This window comes from Anomaloglossus baeobatrachus, chromosome 4 (genome assembly GCF_048569485.1).
Source record: "Anomaloglossus baeobatrachus isolate aAnoBae1 chromosome 4, aAnoBae1.hap1, whole genome shotgun sequence".
NCBI lineage: Eukaryota > Metazoa > Chordata > Amphibia > Anura > Aromobatidae > Anomaloglossus > Anomaloglossus baeobatrachus.
The window spans coordinates 560,048,911-560,071,646 of NC_134356.1; the positions used below are offsets into that span (position 1 = coordinate 560,048,911).

A 22,736-nucleotide genomic window follows, 5' to 3' on the forward strand; every position below is an offset into this window, starting at 1 on the left:
TCCGGGGGGGCAGGTGACTATCGGGAGCAGCGGGTGCCGGTCCGGGGGGCAGGTGACTATCGGGGGCAGCGGGTGCCGGTCCGGGGGGTAGGTGACTATCGGGAGCAGCGGGTGCCGGTCCGGGGGGGCAGGTGACTATCGGGGGCAGCGGGTGCCGGTCCGGGGGGCAGGTGACTATCGGGAGCAGCGGGTGCCGGTCCGGGGGGCAGGTGACTATCGGGGGCAGCGGGTGCCGGTCCGGGGGGCAGGTGACTATCGGGGGCAGCGGGTGCCGGTCCGGGGGGTAGGTGACTATCGGGAGCAGCGGGTGCCGGTCCGGGGGGGCAGGTGACTATCGGGGGCAGCGGGTGCCGGTCCGGGGGGGCAGGTGACTATCGGGAGCAGCGGGTGCCGGTCCGGGGGGGCAGGTGACTATCGGGAGCAGCGGGTGCCGGTCCGGGGGGGGCAGGTGACTATCGGGGGCAGCGGGTGCCGGTCCGGGGGGGCAGGTGACTATCGGGGGCAGCGGGTGCCGGTCCGGGGGGGCAGGTGACTATCGGGGGCAGCGGGTGCCGGTCCGGGGGGGCAGGTGACTATCGGGGGCAGCGGGTGCCGGTCCGGGGGGGCAGGTGACTATCGGGGGCAGCGGGTGCCGGTCCGGGGGGGCAGGTGACTATCGGGGGCAGCGGGTGCCGGTCCGGGGGGTAGGTGACTATCGGGGGCAGCGGGTGCCGGTCCGGGGGGCAGGTGACTATCGGGAGCAGCGGGTGCCGGTCCGGGGGGCAGGTGACTATCGGGGGCAGCGGGTGCCGGTCCGGGGGGCAGGTGACTGTAAGGGGCAGCGGGTGCCGGTCCGGGGGGCAGGTGACTATCGGGGGCAGCGGGTGCCGGTCCGGGGGGGCAGGTGACTATCGGGGGCAGCGGGTGCCGGTCCGGGGGGCAGGTGACTATCGGGGGCAGCGGGTGCCGGTCCGGGGCAGCTCACGCCCAGCGCACACCTCGCCATACAGCTGATAACAACATTCACCACAAGCTCACTTATCTCCGCCTCTGCCGCATACCTATTGGCTAAACTGTACGTCAATCACTCCCCTCTTTAACAACCGCCCCTCCTCTTGTCTCCTGTCACTTGTGTTAACCAATTGCCCGAGGCGACTGGATCGGTGACGTCATCGGTTGCTAAGAGGGATCCAACGTGCGAGCTGTCAAGGCTAGCGACCTCATTTCTCTCCCGCCTTGTCCCGTGAAGGCTGCGTTGTTTATCTGTGCCGTTCTAACGACGGGCCGTGTACTGTGACAGGACGACGTAATCTCCCTTCTGCCTGCCTGCTCTGGCTTCTGGCTGCCACTGACGTCATCAACCGGGCCTTTGGCGCGGAGTGATCCGCCCTCTTCAGCCCCCCGAGTTCCAGGAGGTGAAGCGGCTGTGGCGGAGTGTCACCAAGAAGAAATTATCTGGTGTGGTGGTGAGGTTAGAAGAAAAGGAGTCCGCAGAGAGCCGTGAGCCGCAGGTGAGGGCGTGCGGAGCAGAGCGCTGTGTCCGGCAGGAGGGAGGCTGCAGCGCGGTGACCGCTCCAGCAGGGGCACACTGGTGAGTCCGGAGTGTGGGGCCGCTGTCATGTGCTGTCATTTGTTGTTGTATCCTGGTGCTCTAGTGTCTGCTCTCTGGGGGAAGTAATGGTGTTACCTGTTACAGTGGAGCCTCACATCCAGGAGCCCTGAACTTGCTGTGCCCTCACTTTCCTTGCTGCCCATATGTGGTGCCCGCCCTGTGCCCCCTGTCATCGAAGTATGTGTCCCTGTGACAGCTGGATTACATGTCCTTGGCTCCTCCACACTGTGAGGTACAACTTTGTGCTGTGCAGAGGCGCTCCATGCCACATTCCTCATCAGTGTACATTGTGCCCGCATGGCTCTACTGTCTGAGACCTGATACCAGGCATCGGGGTCCGCTCCGTTCCCGGGGTCCGCGTCGTCACCCGCTATGGTCGCTGTGTGCCCTTGGTCCACGTCGTCACCCTCTATGGTCGCTGTGTGCCCTTGGTCCGCGTCGTCACCCGCTATGGTCGCTGTGTGGCCGGGGTCCGCGTCGTCATCCTCTATGGTCGCTATGTGCCCGGGGTCCGCCTCGTCACCCGCTGTGTGCCCGGGGTCCGCCTCGTCACCCGCTGTGTGCCCGGGGTCCGCCTCGTCACCCGCTGTGTGCCCGGGGTCCGCCTCGTCACCCGCTGTGTGCCCGGGGTCCGCCTCGTCACCCGCTGTGTGCCCGGGGTCCGCCTCGTCACCCGCTGTGTGCCCGGGGTCCGCCTCGTCACCCGCTGTGTGCCCGGGGTCCGTGTGGTCATTCCCTGTCAATCTCACACCCCCAATGGCCACAGTTTGTACCCTACATCTCAGTAATGTAATTTTTGGATGCTGTTGTGAAACCTGTCAGTTGTTATTGACCAACTTCTGGAGTGTGGGGAAAATCCGCAGGATTGTGTCCACCCAGGACATGGAGCTGTCATCCGAGTAGTGGCTGACGTCCCATTGTCATCACTATTAGCTGTGATCATGTCTGATTCACACATCGTGTCCATTCCTGGTAATTTATTCTTTTAAAAACATTCAGGAGTTGTCCTAAAGAGGAAACAAAAGATGGTAGTGTTGCCACGCACAAAGATTTGTGAGAAGTTTCTTGCTTCTTGCCTTTATAGATTTTGGCTGGGATGTGGGCAGTGTGATGGAGGTCGGATTTATGGAGAAGGGTCGTCTGTTTGCTCCTGTCACAGGCCTCGTTCAGACGTCCGTCAGTCACAGATCTTGGTTTTTAACGGATAACACATGCCCATTATATTCTATGGCGCTGTCCACATGTCCGTGTATGTTTTTTAGACTACGTAGCCACAAAAAAAATCCCTGTCACGTCTGTTTTTTGATCCAAGTCACTGATTAAAATTACCCATAGAAGTCTATGGAACTGACACCATGGCCATCCGTGTACTGTTCTTTTCCCATTGAGATGGGTTGGAGAAGATTTTCATTTTTTTTTTTTTTGTTTTGTTTTTTTTTATTTTGCTTATGAGAAAATAGCTGCCTAAAAGCTGAAGCCCCGACCAGACACTGATTAAAATCGGATCTAAAACACTGATGAAAATCAGTCCATCTTATGAGAAACGTCACTGACGTCCTTATGGATTTACCATTTGTTTAGGATTAAAGGGCGGTCTACTCTTTGGACAACCGTTTCTTACCATATTCTCACCCCCCCCACACTGGTGCCAATCCCGTGATGTTGGCACAGGGTCTCCCGCCTCTCATGTGACATTATGAGCGCTGCAGCCGATCGGCGGCCACTATTGGGCTGTGGCCCTCGCACTCCTCTGGGACATCTAAGCTTCCTCTGAAGGATGTATGAGCTCTGCAGCCCATTAGTGGCCGCGGACTCTGGGTCTTGTGATATTGCAAGTCGTGAGGATCGCAGGATCGGGGCCGTTTGGGAGGTTGGGTATATAGCATAGCCTTATTTTCTATGGGGTGCTATTGCATATAAGAATGGGTTGTACATGTAATGGACATGCTTATTCATGAAATGCCTCCCCGATTAGAAGAATGTCTAGGTATTACGCCATCTAATGGGATTACGCGGCCATTTTAATTTTTTTTTGTTTTTTAAAGCACTATGTACGAACAATGAGAAAAGCCTCCATGTGAAATTGGAGACACTTTAAAGTCTAGTAAGGGCCAGTCCATTTCTTTATATTGCATGTTCATTATACGACCATACATGAGCCTTTCGAGACGTGGAGAATGTGCCGCCATGTCACCTGATTTCTACTGTACAATACTCTGATCTCCTGTGCGTTTCCAGAATAGCAGTAGCTTATTAAGTCCTGATTACTACCCGGTATTGGCCTCTGTTTGACATATATAAGTAAAAAGACTGATGGCCCTTCCTAAAACAGAAGTGTGAACAGGTGCATACTGAGCATGACATATATTATATTATAACAAAGAGACAGTTGCACTCTGAAATGCTAAGATATGTTAACAATGAGTATAGGAATATGAACATGCATTACTGTTAAGAAAATGCATATAAAAATTGAGATACTAAGCATATAAAAAATATGTAAATATGCTAGGTATCTCAATTTTTATATGTATTTTCTTAGCAAATCAAGGAAAACCGAGTCATGTTCCAGTTTTTTGAATATAAAAAGTACAATCTTTATTAAATATTAAATATTAAATATTCATAAAATAGACAAACATTGTAACAGGGGGAGATAAAGTGCAAGAAAGGAGGACAGCAGTTACCGCGGAAAGGGAAGGTCCAGGTGTACAATTCCAAAGTAGTAGCATGCACCTAACAGGAGGTGTTTAGGCAGACAAAAAAATGTATTCTTAATGTAATCATGCCATGCCCCGAATGTCGAGGGGACCTCATAAGTGCCTGGAAAAAGTAATAAATAACTAATACAAGGTTCTCACTACCACACTCGTGACCAAAAGCACAGTAACATTCATATTCAGTAACACAGTCAGCCAAAACTTGCCTCAGCCGACTAAAACAAGTATGGTCCAATAACCACGTGCCGTGTCACAAATGTAGGAGGAGATCCCAGATCAGTACCTAGTAAATAGGAAGTATATACCTTATTACAGGCTCACTCCCACACACGTGGGCATAGGCATATGCATATCAGAAGTAGATTGCACGCTTAGCCTCTAGGGGCATGCTACAACCGGAAATAAGCGATAGTAAATAGAAACAATTGTGCTCATCCATAATGTAAATCCAGCTGGTAAGTGCTGTCCAGGGGCCCCGACGCGCATTTCGCGTTGGGTTTCCTCGGATGGACATTGCGCCGTGTGACACCCCGGGAATAATGAACACAGCTTACCTGCATCCCGTGGCACCCGCCAGCTATGTGGAAGGAATTAGGTGGGCGGGATGTTTATGTCCCGCTCATCTCCGCTTCTATTGGCCGGCGGCTATTTGACGTCGCTGTGACGCCGAACGTCCCACCCCCTTCAGGAAGAGGATGTTCGCCGCCCACAGCGAGGTCGCTCAGCAGGTCAGTGCGTGTGACGGGGGTTGGACAACTTTGTGTGACACGGGCAGCGATTTGCCCGTGATGCACAAACGACGGGGGTGGGTACGATCGATTGTGCGATTTCACGATCTGTCGTCTCGTGTAAAGCAGGCATTACCGTCATTGTAATATTCCCATGTATATTGGCCTGATGGAGGCTATCACGACACTATCGTCTTCCATTGAGCTAACAGAACCCTTCCCTTTGTGTATATCTCAGGAGCTTGGCAGTGAACACAGGCAGATAACATGACGTGAGCCGTTTCCTATAGCTTCATACATGTCTCTTATACCAAGAGGGGTTTTGGGAAGTATCGAGAATCATCTAAATTGTGGGTCAAGAAATCTGGCGCAAAAAATCTAAAAGTCAAAAAAGATGTTCATGCTACACTAGCCCTGGTTATTGTAGATAGCAGAGAGTTAATACAGGCTGACATTTGTTCTTGCAGCATCTGTCTCGTCGCGGCGGTATTCAGTCTCATTAATAATGTGACCGCCAAACAAACTGTTTAATTGGGTGACTGTGCTCCCAGTGCTACCCTGTGCAGTCACCTAGAGGTGCACCCAGATGTTCTCCTCTCCATCACTACTACACTCACGTCTTTGGGGACGGTGGCGGGTAAACACATTTGATAAACAGATTTAATAGCTGGGCTCAAATGAAGAAGCTTCCATTATGACGCTGGTGGGTTAACCCTATGGTGTCCTCTTAGTAGTCTGCTCCACGTGGTTTGGGAAAGGTAATCGGATAGTAAAAATGTTATGGTTTTCTAATGTCTCCACTTTGAGTCATCACTATAAAAATATTCCACTATTTCTCAACGAATTGTAAATGATTTGCACTATACATTGACAAATGAGAAATGCTGAAAAATAATGTGCGGTATGTATACAGAGCAGATACACCATTAAACGGAATATATTCCTGATGAAAAAAGGACTTGTGTGATGTGAGAGTTCTTCTATAATCTTTTTTTGCTTAGACTTTTAATTTTTTAGGAATCAATTATAGAAATATTTACTTTTAAAATGCTTCTTAGGCGGCTTTCACACTACGTTTTTTTAACATGCGTCCTGAACGTTTTTTAACGCAAAAACGGATCCAGTGCAAATGCGTTTTCATTTCAATGCATTTGCAATGGACTCGCGTCAACATGCGTTCACCTGCGTTTGCGTGCGTTATAGTGAGGATCCAGCGACTTGCAGTTTTTTAACATTTTTCAAAAACGCTACTTGTAGCGTTTTTGAGCTGCGTCCAAATACTGCAAATTGCTGGATCCTGACTATACTGCATGCAAACGCATGTGAACACTGGCATGCTGATAGACAGGATCCTGCTTGCTCTACTATGCACAGAAACCAGCCTCGGGTGATCAGTCCCTCTCTCTCCCCCCTCCCTCTCTGCCTCACTCCCCCCTCCCTCTCTGCCTCTCTCCCCCTCCCTCTCTGCCTCTCTCCCCCTCCCTCTCTGCCTCTCTCCCCCTCCCTCTCTGCCTCTCTCCCCCTCCCTCTCTGCCTCTCTCCCCCTCCCTCTCTGCCTCTCTCCCCCTCCCTCTCTGCCTCTCTCCCCCTCCCTCTCTGCCTCTCTCCCCCTCCCTCTCTGCCTCTCTCCCCCTCCCTCTCTGCCTCTCTCCCCCTCCCTCTCTGCCTCTCTCCCCCTCCCTCTCTGCCTTTCTCCCCCTCCCTCTCTGCCTCTCTCTCCCCCTGCCTCTCTCCCCCTCCCTCTCTGCCTCTCTCCCCCTCCCTCTCTGCCTCTCTCCCCCTCCCTCTCTGCCTCTCTCCCCCTCCCTCTCTGCCTCTCTCCCTCTCTGCCTCGCTCCCCCTCCCTCTCTGCCTCGCTCCCCCTCCCTCTCTGCCTCGCTCCCCCTCCCTCTCTGCCTCGCTCCCCCTCCCTCTCTGCCTCGCTCCCCCTCCCTCTCTGCCTCGCTCCCCCTCCCTCTCTGCCTCGCTCCCCCTCCCTCTCTGCCTCGCTCCCCCTCCCTCTCTGCCTCGCTCCCCCTCCCTCTCTGCCTCGCTCCCCTCCCTCTCTGCCTCGCTCCCCCTCCCTCTCTGCCTCGCTCCCCCTCCCTCTCTGCCTCGCTCCCCCTCCCTCTCTGCCTTGCTCGCCCTCCCTCTCTGCCTCGCTCGCCCTCCCTCTCTGCCTCGCTCGCCCTCCCTCTCTGCCTCGCTCGCCCTCCCTCTCTGCCTCGCTCGCCCTCTCCTCTCTGCCTCGCTCGCCCTCTCCTCTCTGCCTCGCTCGCCCTCTCCTCTCTGCCTCGCTCGCCCTCTCCTCTCTGCCTCGCTCGCCCTCTCCTCTCTGCCTCGCTCGCCCTCTCCTCTCTGCCTCGCTCGCCCTCTCCTCTCTGCCTCGCTCGCCCTCTCCTCTCTGCCTCGCTCGCCCTCTCCTCTCTGCCTCGCTCGCCCTCTCCTCTCTGCCTCGCTCGCCCTCTCCTCTCTGCCTCGCTCGCCCTCTCCTCTCTGCCTCGCTCGCCTTCTCCTCTCTGCCTCGCTCGCCCTCTCCTCTCTGCCTCGCCCGCCCTCTCCTCTCTGCCTCGCCCGCCCTCTCCTCTCTGCCTCGCCCGCCCTCTCCTCTCTGCCTCGCCCGCCCTCTCCTCTCTGCCTCGCCCGCCCTCTCCTCTCTGCCTCGCCCGCCCTCTCCTCTCTGCCTCGCCCGCCCTCTCCTCTCTGCCTCGCCCGCCCTCTCCTCTCTGCCTCCCCCGCCTGAGAGCTGCGGACACTCATAACCAAGGTAAATATCTGGTAACCAAGCAAAGCACTTCTCTTAGTTACCCGATGTTTACGTTGGTTAAGTGTGCAGGGAGCAGGCAGCCCGGCCCCTAGCGGCTGCGGATGCTCGTAACCAAGGTAAATATCGGGTATCCAAGCAAGTTACCCGATGTTTACCTTGGTTACTAGCCTCCGCAGCTGTCAGATGCCGGCTCCCAGTCTATCACGTTCAGTTTCACTGACTCCCGATCACATGACTCCAATGTCCGCCCATAAACTTAAAGTGACAGGATCCTGCAAAATAACACATGCGTTTGCATGCGTTTTGTTTTTTTTTTGTGTAAAAGCAGGATCCGCTTTTACAGCAAAAAAACGTTCATGATGCATGTTAAAAAAAAAAAAAAACGTAGTGTGAAAGCAGCCTAAAAGGAAACTCCGTTAAATGTGTTGTCCACCTCTGGAGATACCGTAGTTCTCTTTTCATCATTAAATTTATGTATTTTGAGCTGATATCATTTTTGCATTTGATTCTCATTCCAAATGTTGCACCGCTTGCCTTCTTCTTGCCTGCTTCTGGGCCGCATTACCTGTAGCTGGCTGCAGAATGAGTTAACTGAGAATCCGTCAGTGAGCTTGTTCTGAATGTCTGACAAGAGGGTTTGTGACTTATTTTTAATTTATTTTTTTTTTGAGTTGTAATTTTGGCCACGAAAGTGCTATAAATGGTACAAGAAATATGCTCGGGCCTGGAATGGAGTACATGCATTACGTTGGCGCATGACAGATTCAGCAAATTCAGCCGACAGTCTGTGTATGGGGGTCTCGGACACTGCTGCACAGATGTTGGGCGCATAATGATGCGGCGTGTTAGATTTCAGACTGCCAATGCTTTTGTTTGAGATTTAAGCCTGCAGGTCTCTCATAGAGAACACATTTGCACTACTGTATATGGGGGAATCAGGATAGATGGCTATTGGCCTATCATTTCTATTGAGTTTGGGGGCTTTATTTCCTAAGGACTCTGTGAAATGTCAAAACTTCAATCTGATTAGTTGCTATGGGCAACTGCCTTAGCTTTTCTTTACACCAGTTTGACTAAATCTCCCCCTTTTGGGTATAGACTTTATAATATGTTGCTACATATCTAAAATTTGGCTACATGTCTGTGTTTTTTTTAACTAATAAAATGCTGTAAAATAAGCAATGTGGCCACATTTTAAAGCCATATGGTGGTTATGCTGTGTTGCAATAGATCCATGATGCCGGTCTGAACACAGCCTGATTTACTGCTTTGATAGCAATAGGTATGGCATTAGAAACGCACTGGCAGGGATGAATGATAATTTTGTGATAGATTTACAACTATTTAATACTCATTCAGTTCTGACAATGAAAAAGTAAGGCAATCACTGACTACTATGTACCCCTGTATCTCACGGCTTTAGCCTACATGACACCCAGTAGTTTTGGTATATTATCAAGGCAACCACATGTGCTGTATACATATCACGGTGGTCCCTAATTATTAATTGTCCTCTGGATGACTATTATAACATCAAAGATTGTAATTAATATGAGAAAATAACTATGGAAAACTAGTGAGGTTACCCCAAAATCGTAAAACAAGGAAGAATAAAGGAGAGTAAGTATATAACTGATACAGGTAAAGCCAGCCTTCACAGAAAGGTTCAATACATACAACTTCTACAAGACTTCTCGTAGATCCCGTACATTACACAGTGTACCAAAAAATAAACGTATCTGTCCTCATCTGGCTATTGTCTGTGTTGAGACTCCTAACAGAGGCTCCATGGACCTTTTTGACTTGCATTCTTCCCAGAGGGCAATGCACCTAGGATTTCACTGTGTTGAGCGCCTTTGCTGGGTGCCGGCAGTGTTTTGTGGCTGGTCTTCCCGGCATCAGTGATTGTTTTGTCTTGCTCATCTGATGTGAAGAAGAGCGCCATCTCCTGGCAGGTAATGACCCATACAGAACATGTAGTACCGTACTGTGGAGTGTCAGGCAGCCAGTCTGTGCAGGCACTTTCCCAATATAGTACCTGGTCCTTCCAGTAGGGGTGCACTTAGATTTGAACCCATTCTCCTTTATCTCGGGGGTATGAGAGTTGCAAGTAGGGATGTGATGGCTGATTGTTTGCATCCTGTCAGTCTGAATGCCGTTGTATACAGGGGATCCTGTACTATGCCAGTAGTCAGACTGGAGATCACATGATCTAGCCGGAAGCGGAGAGATGTACGGATGTAACGGAGCTAGGATGAAATAAATGACACTGTTGGATTATTGCTGTTGGTGAAGACTCATTTTATGTGTAAAATCTTGATCACATGCCTACTAGTCTTCTAGATGAGAACTGGTAGAAGCACAGAAGTCTAGTCTGTCCTTGACCGCAAGTATGAAAATGGCATGCATGTGATCACCCATCCACAGGGAGAATACAGGAGAATCGTGGCACACTGCACATCAGTCCACAGTAATTTAGTGACTTCAGACTCTTGTTTTGAGACCGAACAGCCCCTTTAGCCTACATCTTCTGCTGATTTGGCGTTCCCAGCATCCTCCACCAGTCACTGCAGTGTTGCATTTACACATCAGGATTGGTGCATTGTGTTTATTGCAGGATATGTTTGTGTCGTCTACAGTAAGATACATGTCAACATATATTACAAGCCCACTAAGCCACCGGCGAAACAGCGTCATGTCTAATCACTCCCACAATCTGTGTCTGTGCCCACCCACTGTCGTGGATACATGCCTTTGTGGTTCTAGCCTTTTTCCTGAAAATGAAAGGTTTTACTGCAACCGCACTGAGAAGTAATGCGATTGTTTTTAAATCACAGCTACTATCTTTAAAGGGGGTTTCCCATGAACAGACTTCATTTTAATCAATAGTTCTTGGAATAACAATAAGTTTCACAAATGGATGTGGTTAATAAAAATGTTCCTGTGCTGAATCTTATAAATGGCCTCTGCTGTGTACTGTGTAATGGCCGTGTCTGACTGTACAGGGACATGCTCTGGGATCACAAATAATTATTTCTTTGAGGTAAAACATTTTTTTTAAAAAAAACAAGCAGGGGAATGTTTTACCTCACAAAAAGAATCAGCACTGGAATGTCGTTATACTTTTGTGTCCTCCCCTGCCCAGGAGAAGAGATGAGCGAACCCATTGAAGTTCAGTTCGGCTGGTGCAGCCTGGTGTTAGCTAAAGTTCGGGTTGGGACCCAGACTTGACCTGAACCCCCACGGAAGTCACTAATTGAGCAGTTCAGGTTTCCGCCCACATTCAGCCAGCCAGAAACAGAAGACTTTGGGGGGGGGGTGTTCATTTATTTATTTTTTTCTTTCTGAGGATGCACACTACATCTGATCATGCTGTTGTTACTCCGAGTGCGAGCTGATCAAACTCTGCCAGCGGCTCGCACTGGGCCGAGCACCGAGCGTACCCGACTGAGCACAGCGATGCTCACATGAGTGGTCAGCATATGTAAAGCACCTGAACTCTGAATCTGAACTGTTTTTTTTTTTTTTTTTTTTTTTTTTCTTTTCTTGTGTAAAAAGTCTGTGTTCAGTACGAACACCGAACCTCGGGTTCGCTCATCTCTACCTAGGAGCTGTGTTATGATCAGACCATTTCTCTGTATGGTCAGACACAGCCATTACACAGCAAGGACACATATATAAGATTATCTCAGCACAGGAACATTTTGGTTAAACAAATCCAATTGTGGAACTTATTATTATTCTAAGATCTATTGATTAAAATCAACTTTAAAATTAACTATGTCCCCTTTAAATCCTAACTGCCACAACTAATCTTCACCTTTTTGTGTTTTTTTTTTTTTTGTTTGTTTTAGGTTTATTTTATTTTTTTCCTTCCCCCTTCTTTTCAAGAGCCATAACCTTTTTTTTTTTTTTTTTTTGTTAACACAGCCATATGACGGATTGTTTTTTTTTTTTTGGGGGACAAGTTTGTTATTTTGTAGGAGGACTGCAAGCTATCTCAATCCATCGTTTTTTTTTTTTTTTGTTTTTTTTTTTTCCTGTAGATTCACTGTTAAAAATCCATAATGACTATGTCCCATATGGACGTTCCCTTTGGGTTATGTTGCACTTGTGACAATTTCGTAAACAAAACATTTGTGCACAGTCTCTATATCAGGCCTTAATACATTTCTGCTTTTGTCGTTTTTTGTTTTTTCTTTCCTGCACAGATTTGTCACAAAACCTGAAGGATTTCCTAGACCCTATAGTGTATGGGATTCCTGTGAGTGCCATAACCACGTTGCTTATTTTTTCCTTCCAGATTTAAATCTACATGTCAATTCTTTCAGCGTTTTTGCTGCAGATTTTACCCATGTTGATGAGTGGGGAAAACGCATTGAAAGCACGTAAAAAAACCTCATGTATTTTATGCTGCTTTTTTCCCGCCAGCACACTAGTATTTGTAGATTTTTCTGTGGCAAATATTGCATGTGTGCACATAGGCTTAGGGGAAGTGCACAAATATCTGGTTGCAGAAGTTTCTACATCTCTTGGCAGGAAAAATGCAGAAAATGTGCGTTTGTTTTATGCGTTTTTCATTGCTCTTAATGTTTTTAAAAAAGCTGAAAGATTTAAAATGCTGCAGATTATTTTCTGCTCCAAATCTGCAAGGAGAAAAAAACTCAACGTGTGCGCCACACTACAGGATTCTCATGGACTTTATTGGCATCAGGATTTGCTTGCAGATTTGTGACAAAACTGCACTAAAAAAAAACAGGATAAAAACAGTGTGCACACAGCCTTAAAGAGATTTTTCAAGTCCTATGAATATTTTTTACAGGCAAAATTCCCCCCATCTCTGTGACATACAGCGAGTGCCAAGTCATGTAATATGGTGGTTTGCACGGCGGCACACCATCGTGGTAAATTTTAATTGTATTTTGTGAATGTAGAGAGATATTCTTGGGACAGGTTCCCATCTTACATGAGGGAAACCTTCAGTGTATTAGGCCTCATTCAGATATGCATTTTTCTGAAACGTGGAGACAAGAAAAAAAAAAGAAGTTTCTTCATCTCCTTCCTGAGAGTCCTTGAAAATCAAACAGCACTCGGCTGCCATTATTTATTTTCATGGAACCATTGGGTTGCACTGCCAACATCTCTGCGATTTTCTTGGACATGTAAGGGGCCCTATAGACTATAAGGCTATGTTCACACATGGCAATTTTGCAGTTTTTTTTTTTTTTTTTTCCTGACCTAAATCTGATCTTGTGGCAGGAAATCTCCTCTGAATCATCTGTGGTTTTAATGTGTTTTTGTCGCAATTTTTAGTGGCGTTTTGCAACGTTGTTTCAATGCAAAACCATTGCAAAGAGGCTGCAAACAATTGACATGCTCATGCTTTTAAAACCGCTGCGAAAATGCAGGAGGTTGACAAAACAATCAGGAAAAAAAAATGTGCGGATGTCCAGATCCACGATATAAAAAACTCTTTAGTTAATTGGATATGCATAAAAAAAAACATATAAAATATTTTTTTCTTTTCTCGTGTGTGTGTGTGTGTGTGTGTGTGTGTGTGTGTGTGTGTGTGTGTGCATATACATATATAATATGTGTGTGTGAGTGTGTGTGTGTGTGTGTGTGTGTGTGTGTGTGTGTATATATATATATATATTTTATATCAGCATTTTATTAGCATTATTTTATTAGCATAGATTTGCATAAAATCAAGGCAAAAATGCTATGTGTGAACATAGCCTAACATGTACAAATGTTATCCATGAAACCCATGGATATCACTTGTACGAGGACATCGGACGTTAGGCTAGTTTCACACTTGCGTTGTGTGGCATCCGTCGTGTTGTGTGACAGATGTGACGGATGCGTTGCATACAGTGGCACGACTAATCTGACTGACCCTGTAAAACAACGGAATCCGTTGTAGCTTTTTTTTTTTTCTTCAACAATTACTCAACTGAGCATGCGCAGTTGTGTAAAAACGGATGCGTCACAGGAATTCCGACGGATTCCACCACCATAGGCTTCCATTATAAAAATGACGGACGCCGACAGAATCCAGCACAGTGCGTTTTTTTTTGACGCTCTGGGAAGCGCAGAAAAACGCTACATGCTGCGTTCTTTCCGCCCGGCAGATGCAACGCAAGACCACCCGTCGCAATGCGTCGTCCATACAAGTCTATGGGAAGCAGCGGAATCCGTTAACGGATTCCGCTGTTTTCCAAAAAGGCGTATTGCGACTGAAGGAAAAAAACGCAAGTGTGAAACTAGCCTTAGCGAGCCCTTCCAGTATCTGTTTTGTGAATGAGATTTCACGAGATCTTTCACCTACTACGGAGGATATCTTTCAGTGGAAAATGCCCGAGGCTGGATTTTCGGACTGCCGTTATGTCATTAGTGCTGCCCGTCTAGCAGTTGTGGCTCGTTGGAGTGCACACTTCTAGATTGGGTTTAGAATGGGGCTCAGACTCTGGGAAATGACAATCTATGTAACGTACGTTGTGTTTTTTCTTTCTGTTTTCCATTCTATCATACAGATTCCACTTTAACCCCCCCCCCCCCCTTCTGCCCCCTCCTCAAAAGCTCAAATTCCAAATAAGGTTTTGTGACTTCTCTTGTGTAGCATATAGATGTAAAGCAAAGAAATACCTATAATCCCGCACCGCTGCAGTTATTCTTCTGCTTTCTAGACATGCAGCGTCTATCTTAGATTGTAATCTGTTAGAAAGACTGGAACAGATAATAAAAAGTAAGAGATAGATGTGAACATAGTCCCTGCCGTGTATATATAGTCCCTGCCGTGTGTATATATCCTATTTGCTTGGCTCCCGTAGCGTGTTAGCAGAGGAGCCACTGGGTTAAGTGTTTTTTCCACCCTTTATTTGTAGCCCCAGTGGCACGTGTGTGTTCAGTAAATAGACGGCTCTGCCAGGGGCCCGCCTCAGATTAGAAGGGCTGGCACGCATCCTATAGGAATTTTTTTTTTTTTTTCTAAACTGGATGCTGTTTATAGTTTTACCGTAGCAGATATAGTATCCAATGAATGAGTAAAATATAGCAGCCATTCAAAATAAACACCCAAATAGATCTGCTCACTGTACTATGAAGGACTATTTCTGGCCGTCATATTCCCGGGGTTGCCCTTCAGTCAGCACCAGATGATGCGGGATGTTTTTAGACTTTGCATTCCAGCGCATTGCATTCTGTTTTGATAAGAGAGCGTCTTAAAGTTTATTTTTATTTGCCTTCCATCAGTTGGTCCTATTAGTGTCTAGTAGAGCTGGTGCTTGATACCCGCCGAAAATGCACCCGTCAATAGATGTGACGTCACCAGCCCGGCCCTCCTCACATTGCAGAATTGTGCAAAATCAGAACAACTCTTTTACACTCTGAAAACCATAAGAAAAAAACAGCACAGATTTTTAACACATTGAAAGGGTAAAAGGTTATATAGCGCTACTTATTCCACAGCGCTTTATAGCTCTGATCATCACTGTCCCCATTGGAGCTCACAATCTACATTCTCTATCAGTATTAGTCAAACCAAAAAAATGGAGTAACACATCCACTTAAATATATAATTTATTGAAAAATAATTGTTAAAATCGCATATCAAATAACAGTACAAAGGTCCAAATATAGGAGGAAAGTTATAGACATAAATCCCACTAGTAGGGGAGGAACCCCAAGTACATTCAAAAGAAGAATCGCTAACTACATAACATCAGTCTCCGGGTGGGATGAAATTGTGTGTGTGTGTGTGTGTGTGTGTGTGTTTATAATCTTATATCACCACTAAATTAGCCACAGTGGATCTACCCACATAAGCAACTCACACAGTAGGATATACCAATTCTGGAATGTCAGCTTACCGCTGAGGAGCACCGTCAGCTCCAACGTGCGTTTCGCCTATAGTGTACATTCCCTTGAGAAAACCACTATAGGCAAAACGTGCATCTGGGCTGCTGAGGCTCCTCAGGGGTAAGCTGACATTCCAGTATTGATATATGCTACTGTGTGGGTTGTGTATGTGGGTAGATCCACTGTGGCTAATTTAGCAGTGATATATACACTCACTATTTCATCCCACCCTGAGACTGATGTTATGTAGTTAGCGATTCTCCTTTTGAATGCAATTGGACTTTTTTGCTGTTTCTCCCCTACTAGTGGGATTCATGTCTAGAACTTTCCTCCTTATATTTTGACCTTTGCACTGTTATTTGATATGCGATTTTTGTTTTGTTTTGTTTTTTTAAATATTTTTTTTCAATAAATTATATATTTTAGTGGATGTGTTATTCCATATTTTTTTTCGGTTTGGCTTATGATGAGTAGGAGTATTTTCACGATGTAATACTGACAGAAACGATAATATTTTGTATTCTGTATGTTTCTGACCCTTTTAGAATAGTGCCTAGTGTTGAGCGAGTAGTTAACTATTCGTACTTCCTATGCTGTTATCGAGTACTGTCCGTTACTCGCATATTCGTTAAGTGTAGCGGGAAATACTCGCTAAGCGGTGAGTAACCCAAAAGCCGTACTATTCGCTACTCGCATGAAAAGTACGGCTTTCGGGTTACTCACTACTTAGTGAGTATTTCACATTGACTTGCATTGCGTCCGCTACTCATAACGAATATGCGAGTAACGGACAGTACTCGCTAGCAGCATAGCAAGTACAAATAGTTAACTACGGTACTCGCTCAACACTAATAGTGCCTGATGAATTATTTGTTGTTAATTCCCTATTAGTATGTCTTTGAAGTGTGGAAGGAAACTGGAGGAAACCCACAAAAATATGGGGAGACCATACAAAGTCCTTTCAGATGTCACACAATTTCTTGACCTTCCCATATCAATTTCTATATTAAAGGAGAAAAAATTCAGAGGTCACAAAGCCTAGACCCGTACTTCTTTTTTTGCATAAGACTTTTCTCATTACCATCACAGACAGGGTACCATCTGTAATATACAGTAGATGCCAATCTCATATATATATATATATATATATATATATATATATATATATATATATATATATATATATATATATATATATATATATATATATATATATATATATATATATATAATATTTTATTATTTTTTTAAAAGATCACTTTCTTTTTCCATGTAATATTTGTAATAAATAAGTGATCCTGAACAGAATTTCACTCTGTGCGTTTTCTCATTCCCTGTGGAATTATTTATTTTTTATTATTATTATTTATTATTATTATTATTATTATTATTATTATTATTATGACCATAATTGTATCATAAAGCATATACTTTACAGGCAGGTGATGTGTCATTCACCAGGCTGTGTACTATGACTTCTCCCAGTAGTTCTGCAGCTCTCTGGCCCCTGTTATGAGCGTATGGTATAGTCTCTAACAGCTTGTAATGCGGTGTTATTGCCATACAGTTATAACGGGTCCAAACGTTTTTTTTTTTTTGTTTTTTTTTAGTTCTCCTTTCAAAATGTTTTACTCTTTAATATAACTTCAGACCAAAGATGTGATGGAAAAATTGCAGAATTTGTTGAAGACTTCACTTTACACATTGCAGATGGCGGAATCCATAGTGAAAATTTGGAGGAATCCTTGTGCATTTTTTTTCCCCAGCGTGTAGACAGGTTTTGTAGACCTGTTCCATATTACTACTACTATAAGTCACGGTTCATCTTCCCCCACAAATCTGGATGCAGAATTTGCAGCTTATTTGCAACAGTTGAACCTACCCTCATACATATTTAGACTTCTGCTTCTGCTCCAAAAGGTATATTGATTGACAGGGTGCAGTAATGGTTCAGCAGAGATCTGATGACGTTTTTTTTTCTTTCTTTCTTTAATTTGTTCCCGGGTTTTACTGTAATTGTATCTGATTGTGTAGAAAATCCTTGGTCCTAGTTAACCCTAGAACGCGCAAGCATAACAATCTACCATAGAAAACAGATGACCTAGCAGTCCTGCGAGGCCCCAGGTATGCGTTCTAGCATTAATTACTATAACTGTTTTTGTGTTTTGTTTTTTTTTATGGAAAAACTACAATTTGGGTTTTAAATTCCGTATTTTACCTGTTCAAGCCAATGGGAAAAATTACAGAAACAACCAAGGTTACTGTGTTTTGTGCCAAAATATTGGTTACCTCTGTGGATATAACATCCATGTCCTTTTGTATTGGGATTGCTGGCAGTTTTATGGGATATTGTAATATTGATGAGCTTTCATTGGGATAGGCTGTCCATATCTGATCATTGGGAGTCTCACTTCTGGCATTAGCTTTCCTATAAGTGCCGCTTCTCTTCTATTGTTTTCTTGGCATAGTGTCAGTTATTGGCTAGTGCCTTTTGCCTGGTATTCAGTAGAGTCCCATCCTCGTGAATGAGACTGATCTGTAGGATCAGATACCGGTACTACAAAATATAGAGACCTGATAAATAACAAAGAGGATGTGATACTCATTGGGGTACTACAATCCCTTTTAATAAGCAGGTGACTATGCTAGGAGAATCCAAACCCCTCCCCCATCTTATATGCAATCCTACTCTAAAGACCCCCATGCACATTATATGAAATTTAGCTGAGCCTGCCAATTTTGGAAAGACTGTCTGACCATCTGATGTGTTCGATATGTGATGTTGGAGTAGAGAAGGATACCATTGATGTGTTTCAGTGGGTAATCCTTTTGTTTTCGGGGGAGATAATCATCTGTCAAACTTATCTGGCAGCAACTTTTTCACCTCTCCCCATTGCAAACCCATCGATGCTTGACCTAACACATGTGAATGGTAAATTTGTATAGCGGGTTTAAAGGGGTTGTTCACTACTTGGACTTTCTCATTCCCTTTTGTTCACCCATATAAAAATAAATAAGCCTATACTCCCCTCCAATCAGCACCGGCTTCTTTCTCCCCACCTTCGGTTGTTTGAGCAGGAAGTCAGCTGATTGGTTGTGGGGCTGGCGTTTCATAACAATCAGCTGACTTCCTGCTCAAACAACCGAAGGTGGGGAGAAAAAAGCCGGTGCTGATTGTTATAATCCGCAAGCCCTGTGACCAATGTCACATGGGCCCCGGGAACGTGGCTTTTGATATCGCTGGGACTGCTGCCGCATCGGAGGGGATTATAGGCTTATTTATTTTTATGGGGGCTACAAAGGGGAATGAGTAAGGGTTCTCAAAGTAGTGGATTACCCCTTTAAAGACATTTTGATTTTTTTTTTTATTTATTAAACTGAGTACCACCTCTATTTGTCAGAACTTCTCTGTAGGCGTTTGCTTTTCCTCCACTGACACTGGCCAATCAAAATGCAGCAGCGCCCACCTAGTTATGCGGCATACGCCCACTTGGTTCAAAGGAAAAGTTGCGTCCTTATCTTTGGGGGGAATAACTTTGGCCCAGAAGAGAAAGAAAAACTGTTCCAGAATCGAGGGAGCCCTGACTATTCGAGAATGAACGCTGTTTAAATAAAAAAAAAAAATATAAAAAGGTTACCTTTAAATATGGGTCTTTCATATTAAACTCCCGGAAAACCCTTCGGGATGTCATGTTTTTAGTTCTTGGTGATGTCCGGTCTTGGACCTCTACTATAAAATGCATTTTCGGCCATAAAACGTGCAGAATCGCCGCCATGAAACCCTTTCTGACAGCTCTAGACGTCCATTAGATCTCAGGCTGTGGGCTCGGATGGATGACCTTGGTTAAGGTCGAGAGTAAAATCTTTGAGTAGTGAAGTGATCTGTTGCTTCGGTTCTCCGGCTGATCAGGTCAGGACGCAGCATTGTGACTGTATAGTTCTGCATGGCACAGACATAACCTGCTTGAGAATACTAGGAGCTGCTCTGCCTGAAGTAGAATACTGTCACCTGTCTCCACAACTTACTGTATTCCTAAGAAGATGCAGAAGAGCCTCTGCACCTGCACAGGGGGCACGTTCTAGCCGCATGCTCGCCTGTGGTTTGCAGTTGTTAATTCCTGTTTCGTTTGCAGCTTCTCTTCTCTTATCTCTTACCAGAATACATGTACTGATCCTCATGAGTCTTTCCAGTAAAATAACACCAGTTCTTTTGGTCTTTTTCATCATTTTGTTCTGGTGTTATAGGTAATACTGGAATTCGGTAATCTGCTTCAATACACATGAGTTACAAAAATTCTTCTGCTTTGCTTAGACGTCTGTGAATTTCAGGCTTCTAACAGATACAACAAGCCCTCCCCACACCACCAAATGCTTCAGTATTGGCCATTATTTGAGTGCCAGCCTGAAAAGGATATTTTATACAATCTATAGGGATCACTCAGTGGCGGTTGAGGTAGGCACTGGAGCGACGTTAAAGAAAAAATGTCCAGGCTGCTCCATAAAACAAGCCACCAACAAGGAAAATAAATGACCTTTCTTTGCAGGGAAATAGGATACACAGTCCTAGCAAAGGCACTACAGTGTTAATCCAGCACATGGAGACTGCACACAGGAGGACATCTTACCTCCACACATCGACACCTAATAATCACACCTAGACTTCCAGATGTCCACCATACCACGACCTTGATATGTGAGGACCAAGGTCTACACATCTGTCTGACTGCTCATAAACCAGGTCATTCAGTCCCATTAACCCTCTCAGTACTACACATACTGGCGCTTGCTTCCAGGCTTACATCACTGAGGGTAACCACCTCTGTGATACATATCTCTCCTCACTGATGTGTCCTATGCCCATATTACAAAACAAAGTTGGGGGACCTATTGCATTAATTGACAATCTCTGGATATGAAGCTGTGCATGCGACGCACATGCAGAAGTTCTTATTGTTGGATACATCCCATCCACAGTCCTCACACAACAATAAATGGGTTTTGATTTTAAGATTGCCAGCATTTTCATTATTTGGGTTTATTTTGAATAGAAAAGTGTGAGAAGAGCCACATCTATAAGATTCCAGAAAAATCCAACATCCCCGTAGTTCACTTTGAATGATAGTGGGACTAACCCATGTACGGATCTGGCACTTCTCATACACCAGCACATTGCGCTCCAGTTTCGGATTTGCCAAGATCTAATTCTGAAGTGGACACTTACTTTTTGGATGGCTGCCCAATAGATGGTTTGTGCACTGCATGGCTTGGAGCAGTGCAACAAATCCCCCACGTTTTCCTCCAAATTATAGCCGTGTTGAGGTGCGTTTTTAGTTTTTTGTTCTGTTTTTCATCTGAACAAGTGACTATCACAATATTGAACAGAAGACTGGAAAAGCGCAGGTCTACCGTGGAGGCCTCAGACACAGGTCTCGATGGTGGATGTAATAAAAGCGTTAGACATAGGTGCAGGCACAAATATTCAGAGTTGGATAGACTGGGATTATGTGCGGTGTACATTCTCTGCCTGATGGGACTGGAAAGTGTTGTAGATGTGAAAATGCTTTTTTGCTGTTTGGGAAACAACCTAAAATAAGTCTGATCTCTAGGCAAGGCTAATGACCAGGGGTGGAAGGTGATTTGTGTAACGAGTATAAAACACACTTAGACCACGTGCACACTTTGGGAATTTGGTGAGGGTTTTTTTACATCTGTATTTGTAGTCAAAACCAGGAGAGGAACAATCAGAGGAAAAGTATAATAGAAACACGTCACCACTTCTGTATTTTTCACCCTCTCCTGGTTTTGGCTTATAATATACGGAGGTTAAAAAACTCACCAAATACTCAATGTGTGCACGTGGCCTTATGTCCTGGAGAAAATGGTGTAGGATCACAAGCGGCAATCGCTTGAGATGATCATCACAATCCATGCTGCTGCTCTAGGCTCCTTTTGTGTGAATGGATATTTTTTTTTCATATAATATAAAACCTGTCACCAGCAATGGACTTCCAAAAAGACCGGCATGTGACATCATGTAGTGTTACGTTCACAAAGAATACTAGTTGTGAATCCATAGCGGCTGAGTTGTCCTATCCTGATGGAGATATCCCTTTGTAGTCTATGGCTTTGTTCTTACTTGCGTCATAGGTTCTTTATTCGAAAACCACAATGCATAGGTGAGAGCTTTTGCTCGGGTTCCACTGTGTTTATCTTCATGAGAAAAGAAATATGGAATCTGTAATGATCACAGCTTTCTGGACTCTACAAATCCACACGTCTATGTCTGGAGCTTAGAGACCATAAATTACAATACTTCTTATCCTTGAAATTTAACAAAAATGAAAAGGAACGACAGATACAAATATGTTGCTTTGCTTCTGCTAAAGCCAAGTTTCGCTCACGATAACCAATGTGACCTCTCCGATGGAAATGTCAGCGTAGGGCGCACCTTATCCCTAATGATTGCTCACTGGTTGAAAAGTGATAGATAATAGATATGTGATTACCAAAACAAGTGATGTAAAGTGCCAGTGATGTGCCCTGGCATCACCATTGATCAGTGGTAAGCTTCAGTGTTTCACCAGATGGTGACAAAAGTGCTCCGTGGACATGAGTTGCTGTATTTGTTCTCGATCGGCTTATACAGCCACGTAGTGGGAAATGCAGCACATTGTTACAGTACCCGCGCTGTGCTTATGAGTAGGGAAATATATCTATAGCGCATAAACGAGTCCCGCGGGGGTCAGTGCATATTTTACTCTTAGGATTGCAATTTTTTCACAACCATTTCCGCAGTGGTATGTAGCACTCTGGATTCACTGTGCCCTTTCCTCTGCGGTTCTTCTGCTGTCAAAATACAAGTTTGGAGGGTTACAGGCGTAATCCTGGCGTCCTAAACTAATAGAACGCATTTGTTAATGCAGATCTTTCTCGCACATTTACTCCTTTGTTTTTATCTGGTGTAATTGCATTAGTAAATCTTCCCAATAGTCGTGTGCACAGGGCCGAAAAAGCCAAAATGCAATCAGATGGCTTTCTCTGAGGACTTCTCTTCTGCACTTGCAGCTCGAATTCTGAGGTTGAAAACGCAA

At 45.5% G+C, this 22,736-nt stretch overlaps 1 protein-coding gene across 7 annotated transcripts in view; it reads left to right on the plus strand.

The window, feature by feature from the left end:
- The first annotated feature begins 1,139 nt into the window (after nt 1-1,139).
- MEF2A (myocyte enhancer factor 2A) overlaps nt 1,140-22,736 on the plus strand; it is a 184,221-nt gene continuing 162,624 nt past the window's right edge. For 4 of the 7 annotated variants that reach the window (XM_075345992.1, XM_075345995.1, XM_075346000.1 and 1 more), the window contains exon 1: nt 1,141-1,570. The gene's annotated coding sequence lies outside the window, so the exon portion shown is untranslated. Of the gene's footprint in view, nt 1,571-22,736 lie in introns of all 7 variants that reach the window. The other 3 variants (XM_075345998.1, XM_075345993.1, XM_075345999.1) reach the window with 3 other exon arrangements.